The sequence below is a fragment of the Neopelma chrysocephalum genome, unplaced genomic scaffold (genome assembly GCF_003984885.1).
Source record: "Neopelma chrysocephalum unplaced genomic scaffold, ASM398488v2 Primary Assembly neopelma1_72, whole genome shotgun sequence".
Classification (NCBI taxonomy): Eukaryota; Metazoa; Chordata; class Aves; order Passeriformes; family Pipridae; genus Neopelma; species Neopelma chrysocephalum.
The window spans coordinates 6454759-6478514 of NW_020897732.1; the positions used below are offsets into that span (position 1 = coordinate 6454759).

Here is a 23756-nt window from a genome sequence, read left to right on the forward strand (position 1 = left end):
AGCTGTCCTTTCAGATATGGCCTTTCAGTTACATCAGATTTTATCTCTTGAATATTCCAACTTCTCAGACATAAGCTCCTATGTTCTAGGTCCACACTGTGAAAACTGGATGTGTATAGATGGGGAAAATACTCAGAGGAATAGATGATACGCAAAGGGAGTGAAGAATTTACACTCTAGCTCAGTTATTAACTTTTTTTTATGCTTAGCACTAGAAGTGGAAGAATAATACAGTACATCCATATAGAGTTAACAACTTTATGTCATTATTGTCTTAACTGTTATTGTGCTCTTATAAAAGGGTATATGCTTCTTCTGTGACATGAGGCAGCACAATAGAATCCATATTCGGTTCTTATTTTATAAAGCCTGTGGAGAGTACATAACACCTTTCTTCACAGATAGATGCATTCAGCAAGCATTTAAGTGTTTGACGAACAGATTCACTTGTACCATGCACAGACAGCTTCCTGTTTGTACAGAAATGAAACTCAGTGATGCATTTGCCTACATATAGAAAGTCACAAGAGAATATTTAACTTCTGTGACTGGCCTTCTTCTACAGCTGAAAATTGATATTTAAAGAAAATATTTTTCTTCATTCAGTTTATAACTAATTTTTGAAACTCTCAGTTGTAGTTTTTTCACTGACCCAAATAATCTGCTACCAACAACTGCAGGCACTGAAATGAAGGTTGCTTATGGGGTGCCTGCTCACATCTTCTCTGGGGACTTCCAAATGCCCTGCAAAGTTGTTTTCATTTGAGATACTCATAAATTATACTGATTATCATTAATGGTTCCCTTACTGTCCATTTCATAGGTTTTAAGCAGTTTTGATTATTATTCAATGGAAATGTTGGAGTAATGAAGAAATTGGAATGACAAATACCTGAAGCTCCAAGTATTTTGCACAGCTTCACAGACTCCTATACATGTATTTCTGCAGGAAATAAATATAGGGCTTTGAGGGTAATCCATGTATACCTCTCAGATATGGCAGCACTGGACACAGAAAACAGTGTATGCATACAACCAGGGTAGTTGGCCCAGTCAATATTGGTTCAGTCAATTGGAATGGTAAGGCTAAGTTGTTGGCAATTTGATGGTTGAATGTAATACCAAATATATGCTTCAGACCAGAAGAGTCAAAGGTTTGAATTTTCTTTAGATGTGTTATAGTACAATTCTTGTGCCTTGCTTCTTTCCAAAATAGCATATTAAAATTCTGCTTTGCCTCTTTAATCTACTGTTCTTCAAAATGTTAAAAAGACACTAAAATCTGGACTATAGACAGAAAGCACTATAGATTACATTTATAGCAACAAGTAGGGCAGATATTGGAGCAGACAGGTAAAACATTTGGTGTTAATGTCCATATCATATAACTTCTGTGGGTTTTACTTTGGATTAACTGTGGACCGCCTGGACTGAGCTACCCTGTGCATTTGGAGTCCACGAGGAGCGTGCTTGGAGTTACCTTCTGATTTACCCAAAGAAAACTCTTTATGCCCTCTGAGACTTCCCTGTGAAGTGAATCAAATCATGGGAAATGCGAACAAAGCATCCTCTTAAAACACTATTAGTAGACATGATCTTAGATTAAGTTGCAGAAATTAAGTGGAGATTCTTGTAGAATAAATCATCATAAACTATTCCTGATGCATTTTGGCCTATTTTCTGTCAAATAGTATCTTGTTATTAAGTGTCTTGACAAGAAACTCTTACCTTTTTGAGTTTAAATAACTGTTTTGTAGAAGAAGTAAAATTTGCATGTTTTGTTCCATCCCATCCCTCAGACTAAACCTTAAATAGTTACTTTCCCTGTGCACCAGGAATGACATCTGAAGTGTTTCCCTTCAGCTATGAAAAATATTCATGAGTCTTCTTCAAAGTTTGTGGAACACATAAAGTCCTGTCAGCAGTAATCCCTGGGCCATCAGTCTTCCAAGCCTAGGTAAATACAAACTTGCACAGTTATTATGTCTGTATTAAGACATTATTAGGCCTTGACTGCGGTTGGCAGATAGTGGCCCATAGTGGTCCATATGGCTAACTGGTATCATTCCCTGGCCTTTCCTGTCCCCTGAACTGTGCTACACCTTGTCTAGGGGAGCCAAAATCATGGTAAGAATGTCATTGCTACTCCCTGGCCTTGTTAGTGGTGTCTGTACAAGTAAACAAAGAAGGACCAGGGAATAGGACCCCTGCACCACAATTGTCCCAACCAATGGTGACTCACCTAGTGGGTGAGAGAAAGGGCGTGGATATGACTACCTGGACTTCACTAAAACCTTTGGTACTGTCTCCCACAGCATTCTTTAAGAGAAGCTGGCAGCCCATGGCTTGGGCAGGTGCACTTTTCCCTGGGTTGAGAACTGTCTGGATGGCTGGGCCCAGAGAGTGGTGGTGAATGGAGTTACATCCAGCTGGTGGCCTGTCACAAGTGTGTTCCCCAGGACTCAGCACTGGGGCCTGTTCTGTTTAATGTCTTTATCGATGATCTGGATGAGGGGATCAAAGGCACTCTCAGTCAGCTTGCAGATGACACCAAGATGGGTGGGTGTGTTAATCTACTGTAGGGTGGGAAGGCTCTACAGAAGGATCTGGACAGGCTGGATTGGTGGACTGGGGCCAAAGGTATGAGATTCAATAAGGTGAAGTTCTGGGTCCTGCACTTGGGTCACAACAACCTCCTGTGGTGCTACAGGCTGGGAGAAGAGCAACTGGAAAGCTGCCCAGTGGGAAAGGACCAGGGGATACTGGTTGACAGCTGGTGGAACATGAGCCAGCGTGTGCCCAGGTGGCCAAGAAGGCCGATGGCATCCTGGCTTGTATCAGAAACAGCGTAACCAGCAGGACTAGTGATTGTCCCCCTGTACTCAGCAGTGGTGAGGCCACACGTGGAGTACTGTGTTCAGTTTTGAGCCCCTCACTTCAAGAATGACATTGAGGAGGGCAACAGAGCTGGCAAGGGAAGGTTCTGGAGTACACGTCTTATCAGGAGTGGCTGAGGGAGAAAATCACCATTTTAAGGTATATTGGCCTCAGCACAGACTCTGATGTATGGGGCAGCCAGGGACCAGACATGGAAATGGATGTGAGCAGAGGAGCACAAATCTGGGACATGGGGAAATGTGAATACACAGGGTGCTCCTTTGACTGGCAGGGCTACTACGATATACCACATGAAATCACTGTCCAGGAAAAGACCGTAATTATTGACTGCAACATTCACACCTGCCAGGGAGCTACATTTTCCAGCCAACAGTTCCTTTGCAAGGAGGGCAGTTTGGTCAGTACAAGGGAGTACATATGCTTGCCCCTGCACTAGAAGTGATAATCTCTTCTTTCTTCTTCCTTTGGCTGCAAGCCTCTGTTAGCAGACCTTAACCTTTTCTACATTTTATTATAGCTCCCTCAATGGTTGTACCTCAGGGAATGGAAAACACTCATCTGAACAACTGAGTATTCATTTAGTAGAACAATTTCTCCTTCCAGCATGGAGTCTGTCTTTTCCCTCTTATCTCGGAAAGACATCAAACAAATCCAAGAACATAAATGTGACAGAAATGTCCCAGACCTGTTGGGAAAAAAAAATATAATTCCAGACTCTGTTTGATATAGTATCTATCACTCTAGAAATTTGAATTAGATGAACTCTTAAGTTCCATCATCCTTAAAGTGTGTTGCTCAATTCCCCAGAGCTGACAGAAAATGGACAGAACATGAGGTGTGTTGAAAAGCTAGCAGAGCATGTGGACTTCTCCAAAAGAACAAGTGCCCCATACTCACTGCTTCAAAGGGAAAAAACTGTCCTTTTTCCTAATCATGCCACATTCTGGACTTGCTGGAGGTTTCTTGGAAAGCAAGAAGGTAAGATTTCTAGATCTGTTTGTTCATAAAAGTGATCATTATGCAACATTCTGGCAATAGCATTTATAACCCATTTCTTTAATATTTTTCTCTCCATGCTGTTTTCCCTATTATCCTTTTTTTGGCTCTTTTACTTTACCTCGTCCTCCAAAATGAGGACATATGGTTCTTAGTTTTCTCTTATTTATTTATGTTCTCTGCATGAGAAGTGTGACTGTTATTTCAATTTGTTTTTCTGACAAGCTAAAGTAGTGTTTCTGTATGTCTTCACTGCTATGCGTTATAATAATTGTTTGCATTAAAATAATTTTCTTCCGTTTTATGCTTTGATTTGTGTTTCAGATCTAACACTAGAGACTGCTTTTATCTCATTATCTAAAAATCGGTCAAAATTTAACTGAGCTTGGTTACTTTTGGGGTTTTCCTCTCCATTTTCTCCTTTCATTTAGCTCAGCACATGCCCCACAACTGACTTGTGGCATCTGTTATTCCTGTCTTCTGCTGTATCTGAACAGAGGTGACAGCTCCTTCCAAATGGTACTACTTCATTTCACAAGGGACTATGTTCCAGAGTGAGCTAAATTTTTCATTTTCTTTTCACCTCTGCCTGATGCCTAAAGTTGTCTCACAGAGGTCTATAGGTAACTCCCGGGACTATCAATATGAGGTGTAGCTATCCTCGAAGATTCCTTTACTATTTTAATTATTTTTCTGTAGCAAAAGAAATGTTTCTTTGTAAAGCCCTCATCAGGTCCAAGTTGTTGATCACTTTGGCTGAGATGTTGGTGCATCAGCTCTGGGTTTGGGATTGATTCTCTGAATCAAGTCTTCTTGATAAACTCTTTGGGGGAAGTGTCAGGCCAATTTACAATCGATTGCTGCAGACAGTAGAAACATCTGCTTCCCATCCTCTTCCTTTCATTCACCGTTAGAGACAATTTTGGCTAAAGTGGAAGAAATTGTAGGATGCCCATTAACATGAGTTACTTTATTTAGCATCTATATTTTAGTCCTCTTTCACTTGTTTCTAAACTAATCTTCATCTGCTGAGCCAAGAACAAATGACAAAAAATACAAAATCTGGTGAGGCAGGGAAAATCGACAAGATGACTGCAGGGGACAAGAAAATGAACTTGTTTCAGTGAGATTTTTCAGTTGACATGAGAAAAGCCTCCAAGACTGTCAGCGCACCACTTAGAATAAAAATATGTTGCAATTATATTTCAAAAAAAAAAAAGTATTTTTAATTTTCTGTGGTATCTAAGTAAGTGATAATCAGTGTTTAACTCAGTTGCCCACATATAGGTGTGTGGAGGCACCTGAGATGCCTGGTGACCATGGGCTCCCTTGGCTCCAGAAGGGCATGGGTACCCCCATGGGTCCTCCCAGCCCTGTGCAGGTGCCTTGGGTGTCCAGGAGCATCTCAAATCTCATGACAAAAAGACTAGGGGGCAGGAGAATTGAGTGCTGAGATTCACTATCAGCGCCTAGGGACAGAGACAACATTAGTGTGCCTGACCATCTGATGAGAACACACTACAAATGGGATGTCCAGGCACAGATTTTATATATAATTCTTAATTATACTTAATTTGCATTAAAGTTTTGATTTTCAGTGTGGGGTTTAGTCCTATTCTCATGGTGACTTCATCAGCTTGCTGGACCATGAGATGTCATTTGGATTCCCTGGATTCTCTTTGTCTGATCTTCCCCACATTTCCAGCCAGGAGTTGTCCACTGCCCTAGGGCTTGTTCAGGTGTAGAGTTGTCTGATGGGCATGGAAGAGAACAGGGGATGTTACTCCCATCACATCTGTGTATGATGTGTGTAGCTACAGATTCCAGCTAGCTCCTAAATTTAGACTAGGAAGATAGTAATCAGGCATGGAGTTAGGGATTTTTTTTTCTGACATTAGAAGACTCAGTGTGACACTGATGCTGCTCAGGAGCATTTTGGCCCAGAGATTGTCAAAGTCACCCATAGTATTCAGCCAAAGGTATCCTAAAGGCTACAAAACCTGACTGTGTCAACATCCTCCTCTGCATAAAGGAGCGCAGTCCATACTATAGGAGTTGCTCTGGGGCAGAGGTCACCAGCACCTCCCTGATGAATGTGGTGGTTTTTTTAAGATACTCTTACTGTCTTCCTTTTCCTTATCAATTATAAATTAACTAATGAGGATACTAGGGAGGATCAGCCTCTATCCTAGGACAAACTGAAAGAGTGGCTCCTTTACTTGCAATAGGAAGTGAAAATATGAGAAATTAGTGTTTTCTTTCTCTGTCGCAAGCATCCAAGGTTTAAGCACCATCTATTCTGTGTTCCTACATCCTGAAAAGATAAAGAAAAGATTCACAAACAAGGCACAAAACCTTCATTATTAACCAAAACCTCCTCCTCTTTCTGACTGAGTATAAAAGGTGAGTTCCTTCTGCAATTACATTATATAAGGACAATTACTCAATCTCTTGACTCCCTGCACTGAATGTTATCCTTTTTCAAAGCTCATGTCAATACTGGCCTATGACATTTGAAATTGTTAGCATTCTTTCCAAAGAGGTGTAGCTCTATGAATGATTTCTTGTAATAACAACCAGAAATAGTTACATTTTCTTTGAAGTTAGGGCAGAACCCCTAAACTGCAGAGTGAAATTCCCCCACCAAAATATTTAACTAACAAGTGTCCACATTTTCGGCTGCAGACCAATGTATACACTTTTTAGGCTATTTTCTAGACCACACATTTTTATTATTGATCAAGACTTAGAATCCAGGTTTATTTTAGTCTTTCACATAAATAGGTTAAAAGCTCTAGATCATTAGTTTTTTTCTGCTTTTATTTGCTGGAAAATATCTCACACCACTTTTAGAGATTAGGATTTGGTAACACTTTATTCTAGCTGTCTTATTGTTTTAATTTATGTGGTCTTAGGAATAACAGAGATCATAACAAATTCTTTTGGTATTAAAGAGAGTGGTATGTGCACACAGATGCAGTCAGTGAAAGACATTTATTTTCATTTTGAATCTATTACACTGATTCTGAAAACTCAGGCAGCAAATGAATCTGAAAATGTTTATCTTTTGGTGAACAGTCTACTGGTCATTTAAAAACTGCACGATAATAAGGTTTTTATTTTAAAAGTTGGGAGGATGTTTGAGGACTAAGGGTAAATAAAATATTGTCAGGACACTGATTCTTAAGCTTTCTTGAGAAATATGAGCCACACATAAGTATCAAGTGACTTGTCATTTTTTTTATCCACCACAGTCTTCATGTAGGCTGGCATTGAGTCTGCAGGCTGTATCTGAGACTCTACTGTAAGCCTAAAACAGCAGAAAGATGGAACTCAGGATGGTTGGATTTTTAGAAGAGTTGAAGATTGATTTTTCAAAGGAGGCTGGAAGAATGAGATGCTCAGTTTTCCATACATTCCAGTGATATCTATCATGAGCCAAGAGTATCTGTTCTGAGAAGGTCTTCAGGAGGTTTATAAAGCCTTCTCTTTTGCTGAGGACATACCTTATCACCAGTAACCGCTCATCAGGAGGAAAGGAACAGAGGAAAGTGTTCTTGTCTAAATGAGAAAGTTAAGGGGAGAAAGTCTACTCTGAGGTTAAATACTAGAGGAGTTCTGGAACTCAGGCCAAAAAAGAGAGGTAAAAAAAGAAAGAAAAACTGACTATAAATATCACAGGAATCCTTGTCTAAGTAACCTATTGCATAACCATAAATCCTGGGAATGAACAGTGAACAAGTACAGTGTGCTGCTAAAGCACTGGAATCAGTTTGAGTATAAAGAGTAACCTACTTTTATTTACATCCAGGTGTAAAGTTGCCATCCTTGACACCAGATACTGAGTTTAAAGGGATTTGTACTGCATTTACCTGGACTTCCATGGGCGAATGGCAGTTCAGAGGAACTGAGGGAATTTCTCCAGAAATCATTCCTTGCTTTAATAGTGGATCATCACAACTTGAGTTCTAGTCCTGGTATATTTTTTAAATTGCGATGACCCAGGGATTGATATAACATATTTTTTGGGACTGTGAATTTTGGGGATGGTGGCTTACTGCTGGAGGACAATGGAAGTCACCTGGGATGTACCTGTGTGGTGTCAGACTCTCTGGGAGACAGAAGCTGGTTGATTCCAGAATGATCTTGAGTGCAAGTTCTCAATCTGGAAGTAACCGTGGATTTTTCCCCTGTCCTATCTGAGGGATGTAGACTGCCTGCAAGATCATTTAAGCTGACTTAGTTGGTTCTCTGCCACTGTGGGTGTTTGGGTGTCTCCTGTTATCTCTGTGCCATGCCCTTCCTCTACAGTTGATTTCATGGCTCAAGTAGGTCAAGTTTTTAGCAAAAGGCACTATACAAGAAGTCAGCCTAGACTAGCTTCTTCTAGCCTGAAACCCTGTGAAATTTTATGAGATATCAAAGGTAAATTGAATGATAAGTGGCAGATTTATCATTTTAGAATCCTTCTAGAAATTTCATTTACTCTATGAAACAGGACAATGTTCAAATATAACTCAGTATCACGTAGCACAGGAATTCACTGTGGATAAAACTTAATAATTTTAATAGAAACTTTCCCTCTTAGCCACATGTTAGTTATCCTTAGAGAAAGGTGGTTGGAATGGGCATGGAGATGCATCACTGCTCATGCATGTGATCAGCAACAACAAATAAATGTGCGTTTCTGATCCATATTTAGGCAACTAAATAAGTGGCTTCACTTCGAGCTGTGCTGCATTCTTGAAGATGTGCCCAGTAGTGTAGGACCCACAGCAGATGCTGATTATTATTGACATTTGCTTTTAGCCAAACACAAACCGCCCAGCTGACAGCTGCACTGGCAGTTTGCTATTAGCCTCAGAGAGGTCATGGAGCTATGTAAAATGTGGTAACCACCATTTTTCTTGATCTGGCACGCAGCCAAGGGAAGTTATGGAGTCCAATATGCATCGTGGAGAGAACAGTAGGGTCACAGAATCAAAATGGGTGATAAAGACTCAGGCAGACAGTCTGGTTAGGTCACATTTTTATATAAGAGAAGCTGATGACTGGAGGAGGACTAATTATGGCACTCCTGGTCACAGCATCCTGTAGCAAAACTATGATTTATCTTGGGAAAAGAATCAAAAACCCAATGAAATATTCAGTGCTGCACCTCCTGAATGTTAGCTGTCTGGCACCAAGGATTCACAATGCTTTGATGGACACCTAAATTGCTATGCTGAAAGTAAGTATTAAGCGAGGCAAAAAAAAGGGGGTTTGGAGCAACCATAAGCTAAATCAGCTGCTAGAAAAAGCTAATCTGAGGCCAACAGATGAAAATACTTCTCCCTAATATGCAGAGTCCCAATTCAAAACTGTTCTCAGTTACCTCTGGGTACTTTTCTATTGCACAGAGCATATTTAGTTTCTACTCACTGAAGTTTGGGTTTCCCATACCCTGGGTCCAGAATCAGTTCTGCCACAAAGATTTTTTTAATATTTTTTTTTTTAATTGCAAATAACGGACCTGTAATGACTCAGATTCCATCAAGACCCCATCAAGAGAGCTTGTGTCCAGAGTGCACTGGACCCAAGGAGGAGACACACTTTCAAATCAATGTGCAAATTCGGTGCTTGGGTGTGGTACCTCTCAGTATCTTTTAGATAGATAGATATATGCCTTTGTTATAAATGCAGCAGCCTAAACATAAAATGCTTTTAGTTTGTTTTGGTTTGGTTTGTTTTTTTTTAGTCAAAGATGATCTGAGTTTTGATGCTTTGTTATTGGGTGGCCTATAACACCAAAGCAGTGCCAGGCTACATCTTTTTGTGCTCATGGCCTAGAAAGATTTGTAAGTTATCTCCATTGTATCTGTACCACACTATGCAATTTGATCATTTTTCTCTTTTAAGACATAAGTTTATGGGTTCAGCTTGGTGAGACTCGTGATGCTGTTGTCAGTAGTTTAAAAAATAATTGTATCATGCATCCAAGTGCAGTGGTTACTTGGAAAAAGTGGCAATATTTGATAAGTAACTAGTATTAAAGAGTAAGAACAATACAGTAAAAATTCAGAAATTCTGAATTGTTCTGAAAAGGGCAGTGAGAGGTAAATAGTTCTGATTGAAAATTGTGAATTGTGAGTGAGTAATAAACAGTGAAAACTAGTAGAAACTTTGTATGGGCAGGAACTACAGACCTCTTGATTTGTCTGGGCCTTAGGAGTTACTACTAGGAAAATTATAGAGGTGAGACTTGTGAAGGTTTCATACCTGCTCTGTAATATAGATGTAGCAAGTAAATTGTATTTTTATTATTACAACAAAAAATAGGCTAAATTATCCCTTTGTCTTTTGAGTATTGAATTATTGCAGAGATGAGTGAAAGAAAAACAAGAAACTATCTGCAGTCAATGGATGGGACAATTGTAAAAACAACATCTGGGAATAGATTTTTTGACATTTCTACTCCCTTCTCTTCTGGGAAATACATCTACAGATATATTGGGAGAACTATTTTCTCTGTTTATGTTAGCAGGTAAGTACATTTAATTCCAATTACGTTTCAAGATAATGTATTAGACTGGTACATAATGTAATGTTTAGAGACTGAATTTTCTTCAGTCTGAATTTTACTGCCTAGAGTATTTTCATATTAAGACTCAGAAGATAATGATTAAAAAACCGACAATTTTGAGGTAAAAATAGACATAATGGGAAAAAACGAACAATGAATAGCTTTAGGGACAGATGTCTCTGGGTGCTTAACAGAGCAATCCCAGTTAATAGTTTGTATTACGATTTGTGGAGTGCTTCAGGACCCTTCAGAACTTGGATAATGGCAAACTGACACTAAACAGAGTTATGACAAGGCCAACAAGGCAAAACCTAAAATATTATAAAGTGGATAGCTTAGTTCCTTGGCTAGAAAGGGCTTCAATAACATGTAGTTCAGAGGAGGGGGTTTTATTGGCTTTCTTCTGCATCTGAGTTGAATGTTTGACTATTTCAGACATTCAGAGTACTGGCAGGCTCATAGTAAGCCAATCTTTTGTTGCTCTGCACAACCTAAACAATGCTGGATGTTGCTCTTGCATACCTGACTCTACTGTCATGCACAATCACTTAGGTATTTCAAAGATTTTGCCCCAGAATTAAAACATAACCTAATGTGATACTTGCCAAACAGAAGCTGCAATGCCTGTGGTCTTCAGTGAAAACGTGCTAGTAGAACTTTATAAAATAAAGAAGCTGAAGAAGCCTAATCCTTTGGCTTGCTCTTGCCAATCATGTTGACAAAGGAAAAAGGCACAAGAAACTTGCCTTTGATAGAGAAGGAAAAGTCGCTGTTGAATTTTCTTGCACATATTGTCAGCAAAAACTTTTAGCTGCATAAAGTACTTCTCAGGGGAAAAAAAAGAAACAAACCAATTAATATTCTTATATAGGAAATCCCTTCAAGTCCACAAAATAACACTTGACAAATTAAAATAACCACATTCAAGTCCCATAGTTTGTTTTTGTCCAGTGTATTGTCTGCGTTTTGTGATTTTGTCCAATTCTCCCTGCGAGTTGCAAATGTGGTCACTTTATGCAGCTGACAGCATTTATTATACAATATGAAGAACTGTTGTGCTACTGCATGAGTGTGATGAATTTCTCCAGCTCTGAAGCACGTTCAAGGGTGGAGATTACCAGGAGCTTTATCATGTGGGCCTGACTGTATCAGTTTTTTCTTTCGCTCTCCGTCATTTGCCACGTTTCCCTATCCCTTCCTATACTCCTTGAACCGGACTCATCATGGAACTCAAAGGCATCTCATTGCCCCTCTCCAAATGGCTCCTGCTCCCCAGATCTCTTGCCAGCACTGAAGCTGTGGGTTCCAAGAAGTGAGCCAAGAAGTCCTCAGCAGGTTTTTAGCTTGCAATTCCCATCCCACCTCCTGACTTCTTACAGGCAGGAGTCATTGCACACCTCACTGCTGGGCACATCAGTGTTAGAGGCTTCTGCAACTAATAAGGAGAAAACCTCAAAAATAGTGAAATACTGTTATCTTGGTGCAAACTGACCTGGGAGAAAATAAAAGCACCTACAGGCTTACGTTCATCTACAGATGAATGTGTGAAAATATTCTGGATACAAATACTAAAGAAATATGTCTAAAGAAAAAAGATGAAAAAGAAAGAAAGTGTGAATAAGTCAGATAAATAGGCATGGAGTCACTGAAGGAAGATTTTACTAGCATAAAGCTACAGTTATTCTACTTCCTCATTTTGCAGCAAAATGTGTCTCTCTGATGCCACTACTTTCATCTACTGAGAGACCCATCTACAAACCTGAGTAACTAGTTTTCTCCCATTCTGAGTTTTCTGGAGGACATAAAAGAATGTGTAAATTATTTCAATGGAGAGAGGAAGATGAAACCAAGTCTTCCAGAAGGAGACTCAATGTACTTAACTTGCTTATGTATATGTTGTCTGTGGAAGGCAACAAGAAGGGAGCCCTGTCAGGTGGTTGCAGCCTGCCCTGAGGAAACAAGGCTGGCTGCATCCCTTCTATGTACCATTAGCCTGACTCCTCTGGGTCATACCTGAGACACTTCTCCTGGGACTGGTTTTGGTTTTTTGCGATTTTTCAGTTCAGAGTACTGAAAATATCCAGAGTGCCATTTAAATAGGAGTCTCACCCACTTTTGTCCTCAAATCATTATGTTACATTAAACATTTTATACTGATTTATAATCTAAATAATATACCAAACATATTGCCACATGCTATTACCAGCACTATTACCAGCTTGATCCAGCAAAGAATTACTAGTAAAAACTATTTGTAGAATAGAAGTTTTAGCAGCTTTGACTTCGTTTTGTGTAGTGCTTGCAGTTTTCCTTTTAAAGAAAATAAAAAAGTTTTGTATGAAAGAAAGACAATCTGTCTTATGTTATTTAATAAGTTCCCGAAAATGCATGAGCTCAATTTTTGTCCGGCTTTCAAACAGATGTTATCTTCTTTAAAAATGATCCCATCCCAAATGCAGCAATTTTAAGTGCACATTTACTGTGTAGTCCAACACTTCTTGGGTTTAAAAACACATTTTATTACAAGCCAGAACATCAGATCTTGAAACAGATTGTGCACATATTCTTAGGAGCAGGGACCAAATAGCAGATGCCCTTGGTCCCAGAGGAACTGTGAGGGTAAAAAATAATTTTCCTCTTCTCTCTTTACACTTTTCTTAATCATATGCATGATGTATACTTATTTTCCAAATACGTGAAAACACTACTCCCACAGGCCAGGTCACAAACCCAGTCTATCTTTCATCCTGGTGAATCAGGACTATCAAGAAAAGTTGGGTTGAGATGTCCTGGCAGATAATTTCTCCTTTGCCTCCTATCCTGCAGCGTGACCATCCCTTCTCTACAGCTGAGCACTGCACGAGTCCAGCCAGGTCAGGTTTTTTAGAGCAGGACTTCCAAATCTGACCTCAGAAGGGTTTCTGGATATTTTCAAACCTTTGGGTTCAGCTAAATGCCTAATTGCTCAGAACTATTGAGACATATTGTTCTGAGCATGGCCAAAGCACATGCGGACCTTGAAGCTATGGAACTTTTAGAAACTAGGAAATTTCGTTCCAAAAGTTGCCTCATTCAGAACTAGGAAACATAAGGAACATGTTGCCTCTTTGGGAATGTAACATCTGAACAGATATATAAATGCTGTTCATTTCAACAAGTGCACTGATCTTTTCTTTTGTAGATGTGCCTGAGAGGCTTATGTATGATACTGGAACTTGAATCATGCACAGGGCTAGAAAGTAATGGCAGCTCCTTCCTTGAAGTGCCCTGTCCCAAGGTAGTGGGTGTGTTGCCAGAACAAGTCCGTCCTGTACAGGTGGAATGAGCCACTCTGGGGGATAATTTGTCCCTTATTTTTCCCTTCACTTTGTCATTCGTGACTGATAAATCTGGCAGACAGGGAATAAACTGAATTTTTCTTGTCATCAGAATGTAAACTTTTGCAATTCACTTGTGTTAATGCTGCACAGCTGTTTGATGCTCTGACTGTAAAGGACCAAGAAGACATTTTAAAGCTTGGACTTTTTCAGACAATGTACTCCTGATTGCTTTTCAGTCAGCTCAGAAGCAGCCTGGTTGCAGGAACAGGCTGACTCTGCCATTCAGGCTGCTTTAAACTGAGACACAAGAATCAATGAAGAATTAAAGTCCGTGTTTGGTGAAGAACTTAAGTATAGGGAAAAGAACCCAGGTGTAAGGAGAGGACTCATGCACCAGGAAGTGCTTGAAGGTACACCAGGAAGTGTACCTTCATGCTGTGGGTTACTAGAAAGGGGCTAGGATCATGGGGTTACAATTCTCAGAGCCCATAGCAGGAAGAAAAACAAAAAAAGACAAAAAGCCCACCACAAACAAGATCAAGGCTGCCCAGAGAAGTGGTGGAATCACCATCCCTGGAAGTGTTCAAAAGGTGTGTGGATATGGTACTTGTGGGTAGGGTTTAGTGGTGAACATGTCAGTTCTGGGTTAATGGTTAGACTTGATGATCTTAGAGATCTTTTCCAACCTTAATAAATCTATGAACATTAGAGATATTGTCAGGAATAAGGCACTGCTTGACAAGTATGAAACCACTTGAAGGAGCCACTTAAAGTCCTTGTGTAGTGTCAGAAACTTTTAAATTCATAATTAGAGCATAAAAGTTAACAAAGAAGTCTTTTTTAGATAAAAGATGACAAGATTGGGAAAAGACTTGAATGTAGAAAGAATCAGTCTGGACTAGCAAGTGATAGAAAGGTCACACATCAATGGGATAAAAAAAATGCATTTTAAATAGAGTTGTCAGAGTCATTAATATAGAGTTAGATAAGATTTAGAAAATTGTCCTGGATGAGACTACCTAGACTCTTTCCATCCTTCACAAATACACTGGTAGGTTTTGCTACCTGCATGTTTCTTAGATGATGTTCACAGGTTTTCCCTGTCCAAATGTTGCGTCTGGGTAGGTCCTCACCTGTTTCTCATCCAAATTATCAGAAGAGTTCAGCTGTATGCCTTACCTGTCAGAAACTTTTCTTTCAGAGCAAACAGCTGTCTCCTGCATCCCCAGCAATGAGTTGCGTCACTGATGCAGTCAGAGTCAACTTAAGAACTTCTTGGATTGTCAGAGGAAATGCTGATAAGTGAATGGAGGATGTTGCTGTGAGTAGGGAGAATGACATTTATTTAACAAGAATATGATTTGTTTAAGTAGATTTACCTCTTGAGGTCATCTGTCAGATTTTAAAAATACCATTTGCAAATTCTTCAAATGATACTTTTGAAGCATAAATAATGTTGCTCTGAGTTTATTACCACAGTGTAGGGGATTAAACAAGCCCTTCAACTTTCATTACTTTGCCTGGCCTAAACTTTCTCTAAACCCCTCCCCGATACGATGCTGCAAAGGAAAATGCCAAAGTTCTGACATTAAAAATTAAGCTAAAGTCCTATTGTATTTTATTAGATTTGGATTGAAGGTGAGAGGATGGAGAGTGCTGCACATTGTGCCCCATGTCAGCAGTTTCAGAAAAATTATGTCACTTTTGAACAAAGCGGAATTATTTGGTTTCAAAGTGCAAAGTGTAATTAGACCTTTCCTTTTAGTAGAAATTCCCAGTGAGTGTAGGCAAGATCAGCTGCCTGCTTTGTGTGAATTCTCAGATTGCAAAGCTACTTTCCCTCCATCTGATTTCCTTTGAAAAGGCCTATTTCTTTAGACTGAATTCATCCATTTTCATTGTAAATGAGGTACAAAACATAATTACTTTATGAAAGCTGGAAACTCAGAATGGCCTTATTTAGAAGGCAGAAGCCTGGGGATTATTGGCAATTTGTAAAAAGTTATGACTATGTTGCTCTGAACTGTCAAACTAGCAAATAGGAATATTGTTATGGATGCTTTAAAAAATAACCATGAGAATCTAATCCTGGATTACCATAGTGCTCATGGGCCCTCAATTAAATCAGAAGAAGTGGCTTAATCTTTCCTCTTCATTTTCAGAAGTGACAAAGATATTTAAAAGGTTTTTATCTATTAGTTTTCAGTGGTGGAGGGTAATGTGATGCAGATGAAGTGAAAGTGGCTTTTTGGTTTTTTTGTTTGTTGTTTTGAATTAGCAAGAATGGCAAGTAAAGGATAGATTTTAATGATAGAAAATGCCTGTGGGGGTTCTTGAAAGAGGAGAAAGAAAAGAAGACAGAGAGTTGTCTGAAGGATTAGAGGCAGAGGGAAAAACATAGACACAGTAGCGAGAGAAAAATGGAAGGAGCAGCCAGAGAGGTGGAATATAATTAAAGGCAAAGAATGAAAGCCTTTGCACGAGGTGTCTCAACTGACAGCAAAACATTAAAATATTCTGATAAATGGGAGAAAAAAGGAAATGCAAATCAAAGTGAGAAGATGACAAATCAAGGGAATGATAGCTGATTCTGCAGACAGCAAATGGTGTTGTCAGTGGAAAGGACCTCAGTGTGCTGGAAGACCAGCTGCAGAGGCAAGAGCAACTGCATAGGAGTCAGAGCAGGAGGGAGAGTGACGGGAGCTGAAGGTAGAGCTGAGCAACAGCCAGCATGGACTTGGCAAGAACAAATAATGTCAGACCTTGCAAGCTTCCCTCTGCAGATCTGTGGGTGGAAGACAAGCAGAAGATACCCTATGAAGTGTCTGTAATAAGGCTTTTGACATTGCTTTAAAGAGCATTCTCACAAGCAGGTCTTGAAACTGTGTTTCTAAATGGAACTACAACAGACTGAGGCATAGAACAGGCTGGAAATATGTACTCTAGTGATAATGAAGAGGGATGCTTTGGAGCCTGTTATCATTAACTATGGGAGGACAGAACAGGAGAATGCTCATTAAACATACAGAGGACATGCAACTGTGAGGAACTACCAGGACATTGTATAATTTGATCAGAATCATGGAAGAAAAAAAGGATAGAAAAAGACATCGTAGGAAAAAAAGCCTAAAAATTAGGACACATTTCAATGAGAATAAATCCTGGTGCATGCTTTTGAACTAGGTATAATGATCTACCATGTAGGAAAGATCTGATGTTGAGAGAGAATCACAAACTTCTGAATAGTTCTTGCCGGCAAAAAATCTTAAATAAGTGTCTGCATTGTGAAAACCTAGAGGTCAAGTCAGTTTATTTCTCTCTTTTCTTTTTGCAAAATAGACTCTCTTGTAATTCCACTCCTTGATTTTCACCACCATTTTTAAAACACAGTGGTTTTATCATCTGTTGATGCAACCTGATATCAACTTGTCTTTCCCTTACCATACTAGAAGGTCTGAAAGCAAGTTTCAGCTATTTGCTCTTGCAAAATTCATTTCTTCTGGAAAACAAGAAAAAGAAAATGAATCATTAGTAATCAAAGAAGCAGCAAGGTCAAACTTTATTCTTAAGAATATGCATTTAATAGTTTAAGGGGTTTTATAAATCAGATTGACAGCCAGACTCATCAGTGTATTTTTTCTTAAAAGTCCAGTCGCTTTTTACATGTTAAATTCTATGTAGGAGATCAATAATTGCAATGATCAGGAGACACCTCTCTTCTCCCTAGGAGAGATTTTTATTGCCTTTCTAACACCTCTTCAAGTCCTGCTGATTTGTTTTGGAAAAATAAGTTTAACTGGTGCCAGTTTAACTCCTATTCATATGATAGTCTTTACTGTCCAAGGAATAGATTTTTCATTGGATGATTTCTTTCCACAGAAAATCTCTGTGCCCAGAAACCCTGGGAAGTGCCCCAGACTCCTCCCAGGCCAGCCCATTCTCCAGGATTTCACATCTCACTGCTGAGGTAAGGTTTGACTGGGATTAAAATTGCAGCCAACTCTCTCTTGAAAAGTTTTTAGAAGACAGTCTGAATGGGGGTCCAGATACCACAGCCAAAGCCCATCCTGGATCCAAGAGAGTCAGCAGCGGTGGATAATCACGTTTAGTTTATTAGTTGTTAGAAGTATTTGCATTAAAGAACAACAAAATTAAATCATTCTAAACTACCAAAAATCATCAGGTCCTACACATACCATGCATTTTTAGTACTATTGTCATAGTGTGGAAATCATTGTTCCTAAATGCGGTGTTCCATCTTTTAAACATGGACCTAAGTTAGAGTAGTGTATTCCAGAAGACAATTGCTCTGAGGGTCTCCAAGGCCTATCCACTTTCTACAGTTGTCTTTAACTTCTGCAGACTCTCTACAGTTTCCATTTTGCCTTGTGTTCCTGAGACGTCTGAACATTTCCATGGATGCCATTGAAGTATGCCACTAACTTGGTGTTTCCCTGGCAGTTGGTTATTCCACAAAAAAAAAATAAAAAAAAAATCACATAATAAAATCCATAATTATCTGTCACAGAGTTTCGTGCCAACATATGGCATTGGGAAAGTATGTTTAATGAACCATTGGTCTTACTTGATAGACCAGCTCTTACATATCCTTATTTTCTGCACAAATGGAACAAGGGAATAAAGATTTTAGAAAAAAGAATTAGGAAAAAAAATCACTGAGTTATTTCCTTCCTACTCATTGTTCTGTAAATCCACTGATTTAAATTATGTTCATGGAGCTACAGGTTGAGGGTTTTCCCCCTGCATGTTGGTAGATAATTCTATTTAAGTTTTTAAGTAAAACTTAAAATCAGATGCATACAAAATAATGTATGCACTGAGAAACATGAAATTCATCACAAAAAGTAGAAGTAAGAATGCTTCACATAATCTGCTTGTTTGTTTTAAAAAACCTTTTCCCATGGTGTTCCCCTAATGACTGCTACAGAGAGGTTGCTCTAAAAGCAGGAGCAGTAGGGGCAGACGGATGAGTTCCCACATGGAGGTTGCACATTCCTCGTAGGGGGGATTTACAGTTCCAAAGAACAGTGCTAAAAGCACCAGTGGGTACAGATCTGTGTGTATTAATTCCAAATTCCGTGTTAAGAAAATGACTGTTTTAAGTCCTTTCTTTCCTCTGGGCTTTTACTGAACAAAAACCAGTTGACAACTGTGGACAAAAAGCCCCAAGCGCTTTATGTTTGTCAAATTGCCTCTTTAGTGGATGCATTAGGAATCAGAAGCATAAGAAAAATTCAAATTGCTTCAGGCTTTTGTGTTGAAACTTCTTTAAACAGAGGTCTTATTTGACCTTCACAATACGCACATCTTTCATTAACCTGATGATCTGAAGACATACTGTCAGGTTTGTTTTAGGACAAAGAAAGAATAAGAGGGAGAATTACAGGCATGTAACCCATTGAAACTCATCTCTTATTTCCTTTTATCTCTCTGGGTAACATTTAACTGTTTCTGCAGTGACTCATATCCCATGTTCTCACAACTGAACTAGTTTATATTCTCTGTGAAACCTTAATATCTGTATTGATGGCTTTCTTCTTCTAGTTGTCCTTTATTTCCTTATAATCCATTAACTTTATTAGTTAAAATAATTGCTTCATTGATATAATGAAGGGGTAAATTAATAGAAACATTGGTCAAATTCCAGGTTAAAATTTAGATCTGTAACTGAAATGAATGTGATTGAAAAATTTGTAGTGGATAAATCCTTTTCTGTTTATTCTTCGGGAATTGACTTGTTTTTCATGAGAGTCACAGATGGCTCCTGGTCTAGAGGCATTGGTCTAAATAAAATGTCTTGTAAAGAAATTAGTAGATTAAAGAAAAATACTAAATCATTTAATCATGGAGTGGGGATGAAACCCAGGTTTTCAGCTCCTGCACAAAAAAAAAAAAAAATCAGCCCCTTAATTTGGGCACTGATCTCCAGATTATGGTAGGTCAAAAATTCAGAAATTTTGGTTTATTTTTCTATTGTATGAATGAAAGCTGGAGCAGTGGACAAAAGCTGACCCCTATTCCTCCCTCCATCATAAGTCTTTTTGAACCAAGTTTCTTTAATCTTACAGGCAACAGGGAGAAAAATAATGACCAGCCCTGATAAGACAAATGTATAATATACAACACAGTATTCTTTTAACATTGTATAGCACATATAGCACTTATATTATGTATGTTATGCATACCTAAATACTAATATATATACTGTAATACTACATGTAAAATGAAAGGTTCCCCTGTTTGATCTAAGAGAGTTACATTTGTTTCATCCAACAAATGAATGAGCGTGTGGAAAACAAGATGACTGTGGGAAAAGGGTCCTTAAACACATACACGACACAACAGTAAAATGCCAAACAGCTGCCTGGCCATAAAAACTAAGCCTAGAAAATTTCACAGGTATACGAGGACACAGCAAGTAAGGATCATTTTCCAACTTCAGAATAAAGATCTGAGTTATTCCTTTAGATTTACTAGATAGTTGATGGAAAGAAGGTGGCATAGTTTAGCTTGTCCCAGGGAAGGAATCTTATTTAGGCTGGAATAAATGCTTCCTGATCGGAAGCATTTCTTTCTTTCCGCTGCCTATACAGACTTGGTGACCAAATCAGGAACATGTTCTGAAGCAGACGTCATAACCTGTCTGAAACAGAACCAGGTGTCCACAGCTGGTGAGATGAATCCCACCAGAGCAGTCATAGCTCCATAGTGGTTATGCTGCTATCAGTAGGTGAGGTTGGGAAGCAAGGCTGGCAGCTCTTCTAATACTGTGTGTCTTTGAGTTCCCTGAAAAATGACAGTCTTATAATGAGTGGGGTTTAAAGACCTGAAAACTTATCAGAAAACTACAAATCAAGAAAGAGATGTTACCACAGATTTTCTCTTCTTCGTTGTCACCCTTGAGAATACAGCTGTTGAGGTGATTTTATCATTTGAGCTGCTGTCCCAGGCATATGGACTGTCCTGAAAAGCATGTAGAAATGTGGTAGGTGTTCAGAGGTTTGGAAAGGCCTCAGGACAAGTAGGAAGTAAATAAACTGGAGGCCATCAATCTGGAAAAGCAGTTCTAAAAAAAATCTACAAAATCAGAAAGGTTGTGTAGATAGATAAAATTTTTTTTTTCTCACTAGTCATTTTCACTAATGCCCCTTATTCTTGTACGATGAGGTGACAAATTCAAAACATACAATGTAGATCTTGAGTTATTCTTCTACATGATGTGACTCTGTCACAAGATCAGATACCTGAAGAGCAAAATTCAATGAAACCAATACCAGCAGGACATATCTTGTAATGCCTTTGATCACAACTAAAACATCTCTGGGTCAGTAAGTTCCAAAACTGCAGAGTGCTGGAAGGCAGGAGAGCACATCACAGGAGGAGGCACTTAATGCCTGCCCCATTCCTATGGTCTTTACCTGGCATCTGCTATCAACAGCTACTGGTGTCAAGGTGCTGAGCTAAATAAGCCAATGGAGGCACACTCATGTCCTCACAGTGTGCAAAGAGGGTGCCTTTTTACAGTGTGGTACCTGAGATGTATGCATCCAGAGTATAGACACCTTCTAGCTTGACTTTGTAAAGGAACATCTGAAGCCTACACATATCCCAAAAGAAAAAGCTCAAACCTTAGCAGGTTGAAGAGCCTGAGAAAGTGAAGGGACTCAGCTCTGTAAGGAAAATAAAGCAGTTTCTCCTCACCCCCTTCCCTTCTCTTCTCTGTGGTGAACGGTAACAGAATTGGAGAGAATGGCCTGAAGTTGTGTCAGGGCAGGTTTAGGTCGGATATTAGAAAAAAGTTCTTCCCCTGGAAAGTGGTTGGGCACTGGAACAGGCTTCTCAGAGGAGTGGTCACAGCAGCAAGGCTGACAGAATTCAAGAAGACTTTGGACAATACTCTCAGGCACATGGTGTGACTTCTGGGGTTGGTCCTGTGCAGGGCCAGGAGTTGGACTTGATGATCCTTGTGGGTTCCTTCCAGCTCGACATATTCTGTGATTTTCTCCTCTTTTCTTTACAGATGACTTGATGACTTTAGAAAGATCACAGAGACTAAAGCAATAAAGCATTTTCTGAACCATCACTGGAGCTTCACAGTAAATCAGATTCTTCACGATAAAACTTTTAATGCCAGAATTTTTTTTTGCAATTTCCTGTCCTTGAAGCACAGATCATCCAGGAGCTTTTGAAGCAGGTGTATACCATGGGAGATTGGAAATAATAAGCTATTTTATGGAGACACTACAGAAGTGTTTCAGTTCCTCTAAAATTGATTAAAGTTTGAAATTTAAGATATAATAATGTATCCAAGTCCTTATGCAGGCCGTGTGGAAATCAGAGTAAAGCCAGCTTGCTTAGGTCTTGACAAGGGAAAGAGAAAGTGAACATCAGCAACATGGCTCTATATGACTCCTATGGCCATTTCAAACCCAGCACTGATTGAAGCTGAGAAGAAAGGCATCCAGTATTCCTCTCTATCAGTGTGGCTGCCTTATAGACCGCTTTAAAATGGATGGTAAAGACTTTTTAAAACCAGAGCCCTTCCTTTGAGGGAAAGGGCTGGTGGTTTTAAAAGAGGGTATAGGCTCTTTGTCAGCACTTTCAGCATCCTGTTTTGAGAAGTTGCCACTGTCAGCTAGAAGTGGCTGTCCTGCAGCCCAGGCATGAAGGCTGGTTGTGTAGAAAGGAAACGTGCTGCAGTGGGAAACAAAAAACATTTACTGACCATCTTCACTGATGCACTGTAATCTTCTGCAATGGTTTGGGCAAGGATATTTTAGTTCACATTATCCAAAGACAAAGACCATGTTCAATTACTCCAGCACAGCTGAGAGAGTCTGACATCACCGCACTTACCACTTGGTTTCTTGCGGTTGATCATCCTTAGAGATTGGTCTTAGTTTTACTTAGTTCTGGGTCAACAGCAAGTGTTTAATTCTTTGGAAAAGAGAGAAAAGGAGAAAAATTTCTGGAAAGAAAGTTTTCTGGTGGTTACCTGTACGAGGGTTTCCCTGAATCTTCTGGCAGGTACCAGCTACTGGGGCACATAATGCTATATCCAAGAGTGTAGTGCTGGAGTTTACAGACCTGTATTCTTCTTGAAAATCATTATTTACAGTAATTTAAGACTAATTTGAAAGTCTAATGAAAGCGTTTCTGTAGAAAGCAGATAACCAAGGAATCTTCTTTCTCAAGGTTACATTTTAAACCTTTTGTCCACCTATTTTCTCTTTAAACAGCTGTGAGCAAACTGAAGAAAACCCTGTTAGTTCAGGCTGGCTGTTTGAGCCATGGTGGATGCAAGGTGTCCCAGGGAAAGACAGATGGGGTCAGGATCTGCAGTGCTGAAACCAGGAGATTGTCTGCCTGGTTTGGGAGATGGGGGGAGAGAGCAGATAAAGGTTTTCTGTCTAAGCAGAGAAACAGCAGAAATAAGCAGGTCTTCATGGCTGATTCAGTATTTCTTATCTCTGCAATATCTTGAGCATGCTCCTTGAGCATGTGAAAGTGCCTAAGCTGGCTCAGGGTCTAGGTTACAACAGGCATCATATGTATAAGGCACATTGAAGTGAATTTTCTGGTGCTGACCTACAGCCAGACACTGCTCTGGCTGAGTGGGCTCAGGGAAGGCTGTAGTTGCATTGCTTTAACCTCCAAGAAATACCTGCTGTGTCCTTCCCAGTGCCTGGCTCGGGAGAGCTGTGAACACCACTGGGCACAGGCCAAAAGGAAATGTCACAATTGTGCCATTCTGCCTCTTCATGGCTTTATCTACATGTAGTGAGTTGGAGTCATGACAGGGACTGAACTGCCAGCGCTAAAACATGTGGCAGAAGGCATTCTTGCTTCAGGGCCAGCTACAGGAAGTACCTCAGTTCAAGACAGCAGTGAACTCAAGTTACTGAGCAGAGAAGAGAGATGTGACTGGCAACTGGGTCCTGGGCTCATCTGCAGCTGGG

The 23756-nt window shown here is 39.6% G+C and overlaps 1 long non-coding RNA gene across 1 annotated transcript; it reads left to right on the forward strand.

Annotated features, from left to right (window-relative positions):
• The first annotated feature begins 3865 nt into the window (after window positions 1-3865).
• LOC113969346 lies at window positions 3866-4525 on the forward strand. The gene is made up of 3 exons (XR_003534831.1): window positions 3866-3876; window positions 4326-4393; window positions 4497-4525. It is a non-coding gene; the product is annotated as an uncharacterized LOC113969346 (long non-coding RNA).
• The last annotated feature ends 19231 nt before the right edge of the window (window positions 4526-23756 follow it).